The sequence below is a fragment of the Cololabis saira genome, chromosome 16 (genome assembly GCF_033807715.1).
Source record: "Cololabis saira isolate AMF1-May2022 chromosome 16, fColSai1.1, whole genome shotgun sequence".
NCBI classification, from domain to species: domain Eukaryota; kingdom Metazoa; phylum Chordata; class Actinopteri; order Beloniformes; family Belonidae; genus Cololabis; species Cololabis saira.
In genome coordinates, this window is record NC_084602.1 from 19,111,995 (window position 1) to 19,127,420 (window position 15,426).

The window sequence follows — 15,426 nt, forward strand, 5'->3', positions numbered from 1 at the left end:
TCAGAAATCTACGGAAGAGTATTAAGGCCAGGCAGGAGAAAAATACAAATAATATTTTAGAGGAGGAAGATTTTTTTTTCATTATGCACTTCGAGAAAAAAGTCGAAATGTCGAGAAAAAAGTCGAAATGTCGAGATTAATGTTGAAGTAGAATTTCGAGAAAAAATTTTGAAATGTTGAGAAAAAAGTCGAAAAGTCGAGATTAATGTTGAAGTACAATTTCAAGAAAAAAGTTGAAATGTCGAGAAAAAAGTTGAAATGTTGAGAAAAAAGTCAAAATTCGTGAATAAAGTTGAAATGTTGAGAAAAATGGCAAAATTTCGACTTTATTCACGAAATTTCGACTTTTTTCTCGAAGTGCACAATAAAAGAAAATTTTCCCTTCTCAAATATTTTTTCTCCTGCCTGGCCCTAATACTCTTCCGTAGAAATCAGATTTTCTTGTTAAGATCTAAAAAAAAAAGGATCGTTTGAATGTTACGGGAAAGTACATCATTTCTAATGGGAATTTGCTGTTGAGAGCAAAGCAGAAACAAGAAGATCTGGCTTTTGAATGTGGAAAAAGTGAATCTCAGCTCTAGACCGGAAACACATGACCTCCACTATCGACCAGGGTAAGGAACTTTGCAGGGGTCACGTGTTTCCGGGCTTCCGTGGAGCTCCACTTCTCCACAGTCTGCAGCAGAACTTTCTAAAGCAAAAAGCATTACAGAAGTAATCCAGAATTTCAGCAAATCCAGCACAATGTGAAGCTGTAGATGTAGATGACAGGTGGAGATAAAGGTGGGAAGGGTGGATGACATGACTGAGTCGGCTCGGTGCGGTATTTCACCTCTGCTGTCGCTCTGTGAACCAGATCCATCGTTGTTGATGTGTGACATAGTAAAGAGATGTGCAGTTGTGACAAGAGACGAGACGCAAGCTGATGGCAGCGGGACGGGAAACCAGGAGAGCAACATGACGCGTCCTTAACATAATCAAATCTTCCTTCAAATGAAGTTGAAAGCCATATTTTAATATTTTGTGTTGCTTTAATTAGATGTGTAGGAGGTCCAAAAGAAAGTTTCAAGGTTGACCTATGTTTTATTAGTTTTGGAGTTAGTAAAAAGAAGAAAAAGTAGGAAAAGTCAGAAACACTGATCACTATTCATTCAGAGCAGGAAGCTATATCTGTAGCGCAAATACTTTTAAGCAGTTACCCCTTTCCCAAAAACCTGATTAAAAAAAATGAAGACATGAAAGGTTTGAAAACTGCTGTTATATATTTCCTTATATGGTCTGTCGACTTCCTTTGAACAGCTGATCCGAAGACAAATCAACTTGTGTTTGCATCTGGAGACTCGTGTCATGCTGAAGAACATGTACATATGTTCCTAGTTCTGATCAAATCAGATTAGCATTGCAAAAGCTTGAGGAAAGCGTCAGAAAAGTCATTCAGATATTACACCCACACCCTCAGACTAGCAGACGGCAGTGCCAGTCTGAAATGGGGCTTTTGTTGTTGATTCCTAGGACTGAAGTAACGTCAGTTCCATGTGTTTCCAATAATTAACGCAGTACAGAAGGAGATATGTTTGATTAGTTTCTGCCTAAAAGTAGGAAGTGTGTTGCTCAACCATTCAATTCATCATTATTACCAATAATCAATCGCATGTCTTAAGGAAATAATGGCGGAAATGACCCAGTTTCAGCATTTTCCAGTTATGCAGCACACTGAAGAAGTCCTAAATGTATGTTTCTATGATCCTCCTCAACTTTCCTTTCCCATCTTTTTTGCATATCCTGATCTGCCTTTGTCTTGCATATTGACTTCTCACCACCCCCCTCACTTGGGGCCTTATGAGATGAGTACGATACAGAGGAGAGTGAGCTGTGGTGAGCCACAGACCAAAATAACTGGTACTTTTTTATAAAAACATGTGCATCCACCCACACACAAAGTCACACAAGTGTCGCTGCCTCACACAGACACCCGCGTGCACAGAGGTCCCTTTTTTTTTGTCACGTGAAGATCCCAGGAGATGCACATCGCTGGATACATTTCAGCCATCCAAGAAAGACTCGTGTAAATGGAAACGGACCGGTGCTTGGATGCTGTTGTGGCAAAAATATCAAATAAAATTCAGATTTTGTCAACTGTCTTAAATTTTAAACTATCCAAATCTGTTGTTTCATTCTTTCATCTCTTTCTGCAAGAAATTGTTGACTCCATCTGTCTCACTTTCTCTGTCTCCGTCTCTAGTGACAGATCCTGCAGCCTCCCTGTCAAACCAGCATAGTGGCATCATTCTAAAACTGGTATTAGGCATTTCCTGCTGCGTCCGTTGGCGGGTGTAAAGTGTGTGTGTGTGTGTGTGTGTGTGTGTGTGTGTGTGTGTGTGTGTGTGTGTGTGTGTGTGTGTGTGTGTGTGTGTGTGTGTGTGTGTGTGTGTGTGTGTCGGGGCGGAACGCACCTGGTCCGCGCAGCTGTGGGGATCTTAGCAGGGGGGAGACAGAGAAAGAGAGAGATAGAAGGAGAGAAAAGATGGGATGGGAGGAGACGAAAAGGGGACCCTGTGTGCTGTACTGGGGACCCGACAAGTTCGATAAAATAGGAGACATGAGGAGAAATAGAGGCTGCGACAGTGTCTCAGATCACAGAGACTCGCACTGTAAAATCTTGGCTCAAATTTTAATGAAATGCCTCTAAAATTTGATGTAATTTTATTAGGATCCAGTCTATTCCAGTGAAATTTGAATGAGAAAGTTCTGCATCACCGGTGTAATTGTGCTCAGCGTGCCCTGTTTCCTGTCTCCGGTAAAACTTTTACAGTTATCCAAACACCTAACTAATTCTGCTAATTATCAGCTGCGCATATGTGTCACTCCTACACGAGTATCACCGTCTGAAACATTCCCTCCTGCAAGAGAAGATGATTAATACATTTAAAAAAAGAAACACTAAGTTTTACCTGCACAGCTTTTCATTAAGTTGGTTATCATCTTTAAATAATCAGCATGAAAAGCTTTATTATGGTTTGGTTAAATGACACAGATCTGGTTTCCTCCCTTCACCCAGCCTCCACGGCACCACTTGAAACTGTCTCGGTCTACACATGAATGTAGTTCCCGTGGTCCTCTGCAGAGGGGGCAAGGAATCGGGAGGAAAAAGAAAAAAAAAAACAGTTTGAAGGAGCAGCAAGAGCAACAGGCTTTACCTTGTAGACTGACAGCATGAACAAATAAGATGATGATACGAGAGGAAACCACCAAGGAACCCACACAATGAGGAAACAAACAAAATGTGCTTGTCAGGACTTTTTTTTTATGTAATGCAGAACTTCTTCAGGATGCAACCAGGGTGCAGATGTGCCGGTGCAGTTTCAGTCCCTTTCACAGCTGGATGACCAAGGAGCGCTCAGCGCTGGAAGGGGCCAAATGGTCGAGTCAAAGGTCAAGCCACAGAAAACGACAACAGAGGAAAGAGAAGCGCGGGGACGTCAAGCACATCCTATAGAGACACACATAAAACAAGACTCCCAGTCCATCACTCCCTTTGTCAGTTTGATGAGAAACTAATCCGGACATCCATTTTTATTAGCTCAGATTACACACTGGCAACATTAAGGGTGTTTTAACGACAGCTTTGAATGAAATGCCCTGAAGCCAACACCTGATTTATTCATTTCTGAAAACAAACTTACATGTGTAGTAGTAGTATTAACAAGCAACACTGTGTAACTTTTTTACCTCCAAATTTCAAACGCCTGCTCTCGTGTCATCGACTTAAATAAGCGTGAGTAGGAGCCCTCCCCCACTCACCTGCACTATGTATGTTTGCGGTCCGTATCGCATTACGGCAACATTTCACACACCAACATCTACACCTCTGCACAGCTATAAGTAGCTAAGCAGCAAACTGTTCTCAGTGCATTCACCGTGGCAGAAGTCTCGAAGGAAGCAAGAATTTACAAAAGTAAAAGAGGGCATGATCACGCAAGAGACAGTGCAAGTGTAAATCTCTGACAGTGTGCTAGTCGTCGAGAGCTATGAGACGAAATAGGGTGCAAGATCAACGCTAAACACGCTTTCCCCTCCCTGGACTTGTAACATTGGCGGCTTGCAGTGCTTCGTTTCTGTGATCTCTTGTGTTGATGTGCAGGTTAAGTTGTCCACGCTGTAGTTTTGTTTTTGCCCATTTCTTCTATCATTCGCCATCTCGCAAACATGCTACATTGCACTCAGATTAACATCGTGTTCAACTCAAATTGCTTTCTGTGTCGCGTCGAGCTGTGTAAGTGCCAAGCACTGTTCACTTTATGTGAGATATTTCTTTATTTTTGAAGTAACTTTAGTTGACCAGCCGTCCTTTGATAGAATCAAAGCTATTATGACTTCTGCACTTCGGCCGCAAAGCAACGAAAAAAATTCAGAGGATGCATATCTAATTGTTGCTAAACTACAGTTAACCATATTGCTGCGTTGAAAATTGAGGTTGCTGTTGTGAACTTAAGTACTTCTTCTTTAGTGTATGTTGGCTCTGTAGGTTTTGCTATCTTTGCCAATTGTACTGATATTCAGCTAGTAAACAAATCTATATGAACCACTGTCTGCGTGCAGGGATCAGTTTGTAACTTGCATTTACTACAGCGCTGGACCAAAGCTGTAATTTTCCATAGTGTTGCTTTAACGTAGACTCCAGGGAAGAAACATCCTTTGTAAAATATTAGAATTTCTACAAAAAAAAACATTTTATCCTTTGCTATCCCAGTTAATTACAGGCAATAGGCAAGAGTTCACCCTGGACAAGTCGCCAGTCTATCGCAGGGCCACATTCAGACAAACAACCAGACACATCCACACTTACGGGCAATTTAGAATCATAAATTAACCTACTACACATGTGTTTGGTCTGTTGGAGGAAGCCAGAGTACCCAGAGGGAACCCACGGAAGCACAGGGAGAACATGCAAACTCCACACAGAAAGACCCCCGCCGGGCCAGGGAGTTGAACCGGGAACCTTCTTGCTGTGAGGCAACAGTGCTGACCACCAAGACACCGTGCTGCCCAAAAATACCTAAAAATATATCATTTTCCTTGAGTTCACTGCATTGTTAAGTTTAGCACATGGTGGCTAATATGTAAATATACTGTACAATAGTGAGGTGATTGATTTGCAAAAGTAGTATTTTTAAACTTTTTTTCCAGTTCCATGAGGGACTAGTAGTGGACTTACAGTTCAGATAAAAACATATTTCTGAGATAATCGGTCATGGTTATTATTGTTGATTGTCCCCAGGAAGTAATCCTAGACAGCAGGATGAGATGGAACTAACAGTCATCATGCTGATGCATAAAATGATACATTTTTGTCTTATTTTGTCTGTAATTATTTGTATAATTTCAGAGCCTCCACTTGAGACTTAGGCCCTGTCCCAATACTACCACTACCCCTATAGTTTTCAGCCCTATCCCTAAATTTTGAGCATTCCCGTGAGGGTAGTGGTGTCCCAATTCCTCTTTCCACCTAGGGGTAGTGAAGAAAACTAGTGTAGTGGCTATGAATCTGTCCCTACGGATCGAGGGATTTCCGATGCTCACTAGTAAATCTAGGGCCATAAAAATTTCCCAGAATGCTTTTCGTCGTCATTTGCGGACTGAATCAAAAAAAAAAACATGGCGGAAATTTCTTATTTTTTAGTGAATAAAATCAATATTTTGAGTTAGTTTCTGCATAAAAATGTGTTTTGATTACATTTCTAGCGAGAAATATATATTTTACTTTCATAATATTCCCTCAGTGAATGTACATAATCACTCGTTTGCCCGTTGTTGCGAAGATCACGCCAGAATAAAGGCTGATTTATGGTTCTGCGTTACACCAACGCAGAGCCTACGGCGTAGGTTACGTAACGCGCGCCGCACCGCGCGTCGCGCGCCGTACCTTACGCCGTAGGCTCTGCGTCGATTGAACGCAGACCCATAAATCAGCTCCGGAGCCGGCAGGCAGAAATCTCGAAATTTTCGGAGCAAATTTCTTAACAGGCGTAGCTACAACTGTTAGATTTCATCTATTAAACCAACATTTATCTTCCTAAATGATTTATTTTAGCCAGCGGTAATTCTCAACAGAGCTGCAGGTTTCTACCCCGGGACGACGGCGCAGGTTGACCTGGCGATCACGTCTGTACGTGAGCTGCTGCTGCTCCCCGGACCGGCGGCTCTTTTCATCTCCGAAAACATTGGGTCAAATTACTGAGCCCAGGTTGGGGATCGCAATGGTTACTTTTACGCCTGAAAAAATATTAAAACTTAATAAAGTGGCATATTAACAGCTACAGCTGAAATCAAAACAGCTTTTGGCTCTCAGCTTCCTGATTTTAGGGGTGGAAGTAGGATTAGGGGGAGTATTGGGACAGGGAAGATTTCAAGTGCCCTCAAATCTGTCCCTTCTTTTTTAGGGGTAGTGGTAGTGAGGGAGGGCTAGTGGTAGAAAGTAGGGGGTGTCTTTGGATTGGGCCTTAATGGTAGGTAAATATGTGTTTCTATAAATTGAAATGTGTAGCTTCAGCTCAGAATCTCAGTATTAGCTACCACCGCTACTGCAGTTTCATTTGAAATGGGTTGAAACACTTTGCCATTGCCCACAAAAGTCAGGGTTAACAGGGCTCTGACCAGCATAGAAAAGGTTCAACTCAATAAGGTGATTGTTTTGTACATTTATAACTGTTAATCCACCTCAATTTTGTACCATTTATATCATCCTGTTATTTTAATTCATTCTCGCTCACAGCCAGTGTGGCAGCTGTTCAACAAAAATCTAATCATCTCATTTCAACTCTTTTTTTTCTGTTTGTTTTTTTTTTGGTACATAGTGGATAATGAGCTGCTATCCCTGGGCTTTTTTTTTTTCCCCCACTTGAATCAAAAGAATAGCTGTCTTTCAGCAACATTCAGGAGGCGTCGGGGAACAGCAGGTGAAATGAGGTATCTTAATTACATAGAGGTGACTCGACTAATGCGCTACAAGTTGGTCTTCTAGTTAGTGCTCTAATTACAGCAAAGTGGATTTAGCAGCTATTTCTAAAAGTTCAGTCAAAACTTAATGCGACCTTTAAATAGTTAGACGTTTGCATGTATATGTGAGTTTGTTACTGATGGCTTTTCTATTCTGAGGGGTAAATTAAATTGAATTATAGAAAACCTGTGGCTCTCTTATACGTGTATAACATCTATGACAGCAGGGAGAAAGAATCTAGAGCAGTCTCGAAGTCGTTTCATGAAATGATATACAAGTCTTCATGCTTTCTTCACAGGAATAGAGTAAAAATCCCCTACGAGTTTACATTTGTATGCCCTTCATATGTACAGTATATGCATGGTTTGTTTACTGACGTGCAGCATCCAATTTCAAACCTCTTGTGCTATTACCAGCAGCAGCCAGGCAATTGTGGTTTGTTGTTTCAGTAAATCAAATCATCATGTTTCAGTGATTTTTATGGCAGCAAACCGTAAACGCTGCCTTTGAATGGCTGCAAATAATGGCTTTTCACGCAGTCTAAAGCAGTAACACTTAACTCTCAATTTCTTGTCTGAGAGCTTCCCTCTCAAACGATTTGTTATTTTACATCAAATTACCTGCAACACACACACACAATTGATCTTATCAGGACACTTAGATGTGCTAACTCACGTGCATGGTCAGTGGTGCACGCTGGTGACCCCGAGTTCAATAAGCCTCGGCATGCAGCCTAATTCCAATGTGTGATCCTTGTCGCTTCACGGACACGCAGTAAAACCAGTCAGGAGATCGAGAGAGGGGATGAGCCACCGCAGGATCCAAGTGGGTGAAAGCGCAGCTGGGAATCGGAAGAGGAGGGGGAGGAGGAAAGGTGTAGAATGCTTCCTCGTGGATATGGAGGTGACACCATATCTAAAATATGACCTCTGACCTAAGCAATAAGGCCTTAAGGGAAGACAAGAACTTCAATCAGAATCAGAATCAGAAAAGGGTTTATTGCCAAGTTTGTTAAACACAAGGAATTTGTTGTGGTGATTGGTGCAATACAATACAAATATAAAAGCTGATGATTTGTTGTTTTTTTTAACTAAATGCACTTCTCATAAATTTACAGCAATCTACGCTGTGATGTATTTGCTAACAATATCATATTCGAAGCAAAACCTTAATCTTGTTCGTTTTGTAGAGAGCCACAGTAAAGTTTGATGTATGTTTAGGGTCATATCAAATGAATTGATTATTGTATCAAACTGAAGTGAATTGAATTGAACTGCAATGAATTGAATCAAACTGAACTGAAGTCAAAAACTCTTTATGAGGTAAAAAATGTATATTGTTTCCATATAATCTGAGAAAAATTAAGTAGAAAAATCCATCCATCAATTATCAAACATGCAGGGCTATGGCCTTAAAAAAAACCTATTTGGGTTCATGGGGGTCTGCTGGAGCTTGTTCCAGTTCTGTTTGGGTAAAAGTTTATATGAGGGAAGTCCATGGTAGGCAAGTAGAAAATAATGCGCCTCCAAACTGTTGGAAACTTGGGAGTGTAGAGTCAGAGGTGTGAAATTTCCAAAGATTGCCATGAATGCATCAAGAAAGTTGTGTTTGTAGCCTAGCAACAAAAGATGAATTAACAATGTCACATGTAGCATCAGCAGGGAACACACGTGAACACATGTGGATTTCAGAAACACCCCTTTACTGAAATATATCCAGGATTACTTCATATGTTGATAAAAAGCACAGAAGCCTCCCCTGTTTGGTTCTTGCAGCTCTATTTTCAGTATTCTGACTCCATGTTGTCCAAAAGGCAGTTAGAGACACTTCTCTAAACGACGGCCTCTTTCCATCGTCATCATCTGTGCAGGCAGCATGAGGTTGCTTCCACAATTTTCTTAAGTGAACCCATTTGTCCTTGTCCCCAGTCCCAGTGTTGGCACCACAAACCTCTTACGCTCATTAGTTGGAGAGGTTGGGGAGGTATTCCTAAATAAAACTCCACAGCTTCTTCCAACATACTTTTACAATTTGCACCCACAAAGGTCGATTTCAACTTCACAGTCAATCAGTTCACAGGTTTGTTCCCTAAAAATACTTCTGATTTGTATCCATGTTCATTTGAAAGTACTGGCGTTTTGGTGAAGACATAGGAAAGGTTTTCCTCTAAAGACTCTCCCATATGTGCAGCTTCCTGAAGATGGAGACAAGGATTTTGATTTGACTTTGTACCAACGGTTCTCCTGGACTTTTTTTTTTTTTTTTTAATGTTCAATCAATGCAATCTCTCTGAAGTAGTTTCCTGAAAGGACAGCATTCATAGGCTTCCTCTCTGGTTGTATTTACACAACATACAGGAATGGGGAATTAATGTACTCTCTGTTTATGACTAGTCACCAATCAGCTGACACAGCTGCTGTAAAAAGATACAGTTTGTATCACCTTTCCTTTCCGGACAACTGTGCCATCTGAATCCCTCACAGCCTGATCCATTTATGAAAGCTATCTGAAAGCTTACATTTCTTTCTTTTATTTACTCTGGACGTATACAAATCATATTTAAAAAGTTTAAACATTGTTTTAACCTGAAGGAAGTCCCTGGTCAGATCATATCAGAATACAATGATCTGCAGTGCCGATGCTGACAAGGGAAACAAACTCAAACAAGGTGCTTTTACTTTTCTCCCTTTGCTATTCAAAGTAACATATTCTTCTTTCTATTTGCCACAATGAGTGTTTTCTGAAACTAAAAAAAGACTCAAGGGATTTAAATGTGTGATGTCTCAGATCCCACTGATAGTTTAGAAAGAGGATTTAAGTTGAAACATGCGTCAACATTAATGTAAAGACCAACAAAAATACCAACTGAACATATGTAGTGACAAATATAGGCGCAAGGAAAGGGGGATGCATGGAATCACCCAGTGCCCTCGCTGTCTCCAGTTAGTCTACTTCAACATCTGGGGCTCACATCAACTCTCTGCAGATGCTGCCACTGCTGGAGAAAGTAAAATTTAAAAAAAAGCAGGGAAAGGAAATGACTATAAAAGAAAAGAAAAAAAAATGGGCAAAGCAAACCAAGAATGTAATTATTCATTACAGGATTATGGTTTATTTTACACTGAATAAGCGACTAGAAATGTATCCATTCCAAATTAAACATAAAAACCAAACCGGGTTGAACAGTTACTGTGTTTGTGCTCATGCAACTGTGTCTGTGGCAGGTGTGTGTCTGTGTGTTTTGCTGATGATTTTCCAGTGATCATCTTCACTGCAGAGCAAAGAGCACATGAAAGCTGGTTAGCTTCTGTGGCGAAACACTCAGTGTGGCAGGAAACAGAACAACTTGTGATCTCTGCAAAAACACTAATGGGAAACCTCTCAGATAGAAAATGCGTGAGTGTTTGCATGAAGCACAAGTGTGTGTTAAGACGTGTGTGTTCCTCACATGACTGGAGGACATAGTTTCTCAAAAGTATAATTATTCTCAAAGACTACACAGTCCGTGCTTTTGTTAGGCCTTCCAAAATAAGAATAAATGCAAAGTACAGCTGCAGTCGCTGCAATTAACTCGAGAACCGCAGTCTTTCCTTTACAGATAACAAGTGAGACTTCCCTTAGAAATGTGAAAACAACACCAGCTTGATTGCAAACCCTAACCTTTAAATAACATTTAGTGGCAGCTTTTCTAAGCACGAAAAAAAAAAAAACTAGAACCCTCTTACTAACAATGGAGCTGTATTTTAAAAAGAAAAAAAAAATTATCGCAACTGCTGAAAAATATTGAAATCTAGGTCATACTGACTTAATATTGTTTTTATACACTACTGAAAGGCCAAATTGGTGACACATGAGACTATACAGCAGCTGCTCCAATGTCACAGCAGTCACAGGAAACATTGATATCACCAGTATGACAAAGGTTCTGAGAGGTCTCGTTGATATAAAACATACCAACTCTGGTGGATTCAAAAAAAAAATCCCTAGAATTATTTAAAAATTCACCCTGGCCCAGATGTCTTGTGAACTGTGTGCAGTAGCGATAACCCCTGGTTATAAATGAGAGCAAAGACACATGCATGTACTGATACAGTCATTATCATTTAGTAAAGAGACAAGAGATGACAGCTTCCGGAGACTAATGTGTCATGTTTTTGAACTTCAACACGCCGTGATGGCCGGAAAGCTCTGGGAACGGGTTCTCCTGTGATTTGCGACTTAATGTTTCACAGTTACGCCCCGACTTTCTAATGAGCCCTAACTGACTCAACTTACACTGCTAGTTATATTTAACTAGGTCAGCTGTTGGAGAATTAAACCCAAATTTGCAGATCTGTCAGTGAGAGAGGTGGCAGTGTGTGTGTGTGTGTGTGTGTGTGTGTGTGTGTGTGTGTGTGTGTGTGTGTGTGTGTGTGTGTGTGTGTGTGTGTGTGTGTGTGTGTGTGTGTGTGTGTGTGTGTGTGTGTGTGTGTGTGTGCAGGGGTGGGAGGTCACAGGGATGTTCTTGACTGTGTCATCTCCAGCAGCTGTTTCCCTCAAACCCTGCCTCGCCCACTCCTCCCCCTCCCATCCCATCGCTTCACAATGAAACCAATACAAAGGGACAGGAAGTGCCTCCCGTTAGCTGGGGCCCAATCAAAGCCATCATTATTCCCGTGTCAGAATTTTTACAGGAAATAGCTTCTCAGAAAATATGCCAGCTGTGCAGGGAGTGTGGGATTATTGTCTATTAGGTTTTGTCTGTTTTTGCTCCTCTTTTTTTTTTGTCCATCAGTCACCTCTAACAAAAGGACACATCGTCTCAGCCACGTGCACAGCACCCTGTCACTGCTGCCTTTTGCGCCCTGCTGCGCCTGCTCCGGCTTTTTCGCATCCTGGCCTGAACCAGGCAATTGTCTTTCACGGCTCTGTGAGCCCGGCTGAACCCGGGGAGCACACGCATGATCACGCACTCGCAGAATGCACGCGCCGAGGTTTCCCCTACCGGAGACGCATCTGTAAGAGCGCTGCTCAGGTTACACCATAAACGGGGGGTTCAGGTGAAGCCTAACGTTTGCCAGATGCTGCGGTTGAGTCACCGGGAGGTTAGCCTAACACTGGAGTGTTGTTTTTGGTCGGGGAGGGTGGAATCATCTGCCTTCCTAACAGGAGGGGCACACATCTGGCGTGAACAGAAAAGCAATTTATGAGCATTATCTGGAAGAAGTGTGGATGACAACGTCGATGCCACTGCTTATCGCTGATTATTTAAGCAGCAGAACGGCGCTTCAGCCTTAAGATTGTTTTGTTGTGGCGCTGAAAAGAAAGGCAGCTTCTCCGTTTATCTAATCTTCAGTTTGTCTCCTGTAATCTCTCTGTCTCTCCGAGGCCTTGCAGACGTCTGGAGGCCAATAATTAACTCAGTCACTCAACACGTTGACACAGGTGAGCACTACTCCAGTTGTTAAACAGTCATTATAGGGCTGTTGCGATGTGAATGCACACACACACTGAGTGACCTCTAACTTTGTCCTTACCTTGTCTGTCACATTAGGCAGAGGCCTATTCAGTCACAAAATGCCGCTGTTGACTGTTTTTAACACTGATTAGATAAAGGAGATGTCCCATCGGTCTGAAATCTCCACATTTCTGTCCTATGCAGGTCACATTGAACAGATGACATTACACGCTTTGCCTTCTTTTGAATACAAAGTGGAGACGTGGGTGCACCACTGGCTCCACCACTCGCCCATTATAAACTGTGCTTTGTAAGGCCTATCTCTTGTTTTGACCCAAAGAGCTGCTCTGTGCTCTTCACAGAGAAGCTTATCCGTGGTGTTTGAAGTGCTCGTCCTTATCAGACTGCACTGTGTTGAGGTCATGTGATGGACCCACAGTGAAATGCCTTCACTGGGGGCCTGAACCTTCTGTATTTAAAGGGTTCATTCACCCATATTGCAGTAGTTTTAAAACACTTCTGTGTTTTAACGCCCTGTGGTGTTTCTACCTCCACTTTGATAGGATGATAGGAAACATATGGAACCAGTGAGAAAGATTAGATGATGATGGCACGTGACAAGGTTTCCTGCCTCTCTTTGAATTTTATGACCAAACTGAACTAGGAACATTCTAGATGTTGTGTGGTTGTTAAAACTGAAAATAGCACTGCGACTTCAAAAAAGGCAAGTAGCTGCAATGTTCTCAGTGTGTTGCTACTGGGCGCCCAATAGAATATGAAATCGGATCGAGGGCGGCCAGTTTAAGTAAAAAATATGTCAGGAGAAGGCTTTTAAAATGTACAATTTTATACTTGCTTTAAAATGATGTGATGCGTGATTAACACATGCAGCGATAAAACTACAGGATTATGGTTATATATCAGGAATGTGAACTTGCACATAAATGTCTGGTGCAAAGCCTGTTTTGGATTTTTCTCCACAAATGAAAAAAAGAGTCTTAGTACTGAATAAATGTGTATGACCATCTTGAATGCAACCTTAAGGAATCCCTCTCACTTTCTTTTCTTCATATCTCCAACTCCCAAGATATATTTGCTAGATTGGATTTACAGACAATTAAAAGACAACTGAGCAGGCCCTGGATAGCTCAGTGGGTTGAGCGGGCGCCATTTGTGGAGGCTGTAGTCCTCGTGTGGGCAGCGCAGGTTCAAGTCCCGGCCTGTCGATCTGTACTGCCATGTCTACCCCCGTCTACCCATTTCCTCTCTACCTACTTTCTCAATAAAGGCCACGAGCGCCACAAAAAGATAACTGAGCAATCTACATCAACAGCATCTATTGCTCATAGTCTTTTGAGAGAGTTGTTGAAAACGTGCTGCATCAACAAGAATTGATCATGTTTTTGAAAGAAACATTTTTGCAGTGAGCAACACAAACTGAATTTCATTATTTTCAGTCTTACTTGAGTGAATTACGATATCTGAGACCAATATAAGAAAACTTGGGGGGAAAAAAATCAGCTAACCCTTATATAGATAATCAGGTTTGTTGGAAAAGTCACCAGCAAGACAGAAATCTATTCACACAAGTCAGAAACATCTGTGTTGGCCTTGATTCGGATCTTAGTTTTGTAAATCACCTGAAAGGCCTTTTACACCCAAAGGGCAACATCCACATTTCAGAGTTGACATGTGTGCAGAAGCCGAGAAAATTGCAGTTTGTTGAATGACCAGTAGGGGTAGGCTCTGAATATAAAATATCCAACCTTTTAGCAGAAATAAACCTATTAACATTAATAATACAGACAATTTGTTTTACAACTGGGGATTCATTTTTATCTATTTAGTAAGGTTAAATTATTTAAAGCCACAAATGTATGCATAATTAGCCATAATTAGGTTTTTAAGTGACTGCTGGATTGAAGTCTAAAATGTCAAATGACTAGTTGTCACTTTACCTACTTAGCAACTTAGTGAATTCAGTTTTCATTCCTGAGCCATGAACAAACACATAACAGAACATATGTTAGGAATTATTTTCCTCGGACCCAAGCGCACGACACCAGACAGGTTTAAGACTTAGCCCCAAAAAAGGCGTAGTTAATTATCTCCAAAGAAAAAACTGCCTCCTTTAAATAGCAGGGGAAAAGTAAACTTACTGTAAAGTATTACAGGAAAAAAGTCCTCAACCAAAAAAATCCACAATAGTACTCCAAAAGAAACCACGACCATGCACACTAGTGATGACAACGAACTCACAAAGAGTCACCGGGCAGTTCTGACCCTTTTATCTGTCCTGGATTGATCTGATGCAGCTGTGTCAAGGCGCGTTCCAGCGTCGGCTCGGCCGCATCTCCAGGCGCGGCGCCGGGCGTGCAGATCTCTGGCTGCGCGCTGCGCTGACACTACTTCTGCAGCGTGATCGGGTTGTGGGGAAACCCTAGCTGGCCGAGACCTAACAGCATATTATTTTAAAGATTATATGGCTCGCTGTGCTGATAATTGTACTAAGAGACCACAATGAGCGTCTGGAAGGGTCTTTGGTTGAAGGCTAAAGCCTGAATTATGGTTCCGCGTTAAATCAATGCAGAGCCTACGCCGTAGGGTACGCGGCTACGCGGGAGGCTCTCCGTAGCCTGCGCCGTAGTCTGACGTGCACCTCCCAAAAAATGTAAATATGCGTTGCGGCAACGCGGACCCAACGCAGACCGAGAGGGCTGTGATTGGTTTGCTTGGTAGCAACGCATTTCCGGTTTCGGTTCGTGAAGCAGTAATGAACTTTCAGCGCTCTTTTCTTCGTGTGTGTGTGTGATTATTTTTTTTTTGGGTTGTTTTGGTTTTTTGCACAATAGTTGTCCTTATCTCTTTGATTCACTGTGACCGGAAAAAAACGGAAGCTAAACAAAGTATCAACTAGCGCTCTCGGGGGATATTGCACCGCGGCGAAATGGAGTGACGGAGAAGTCTGAAGGGTTCACGACAGCGTCACGAC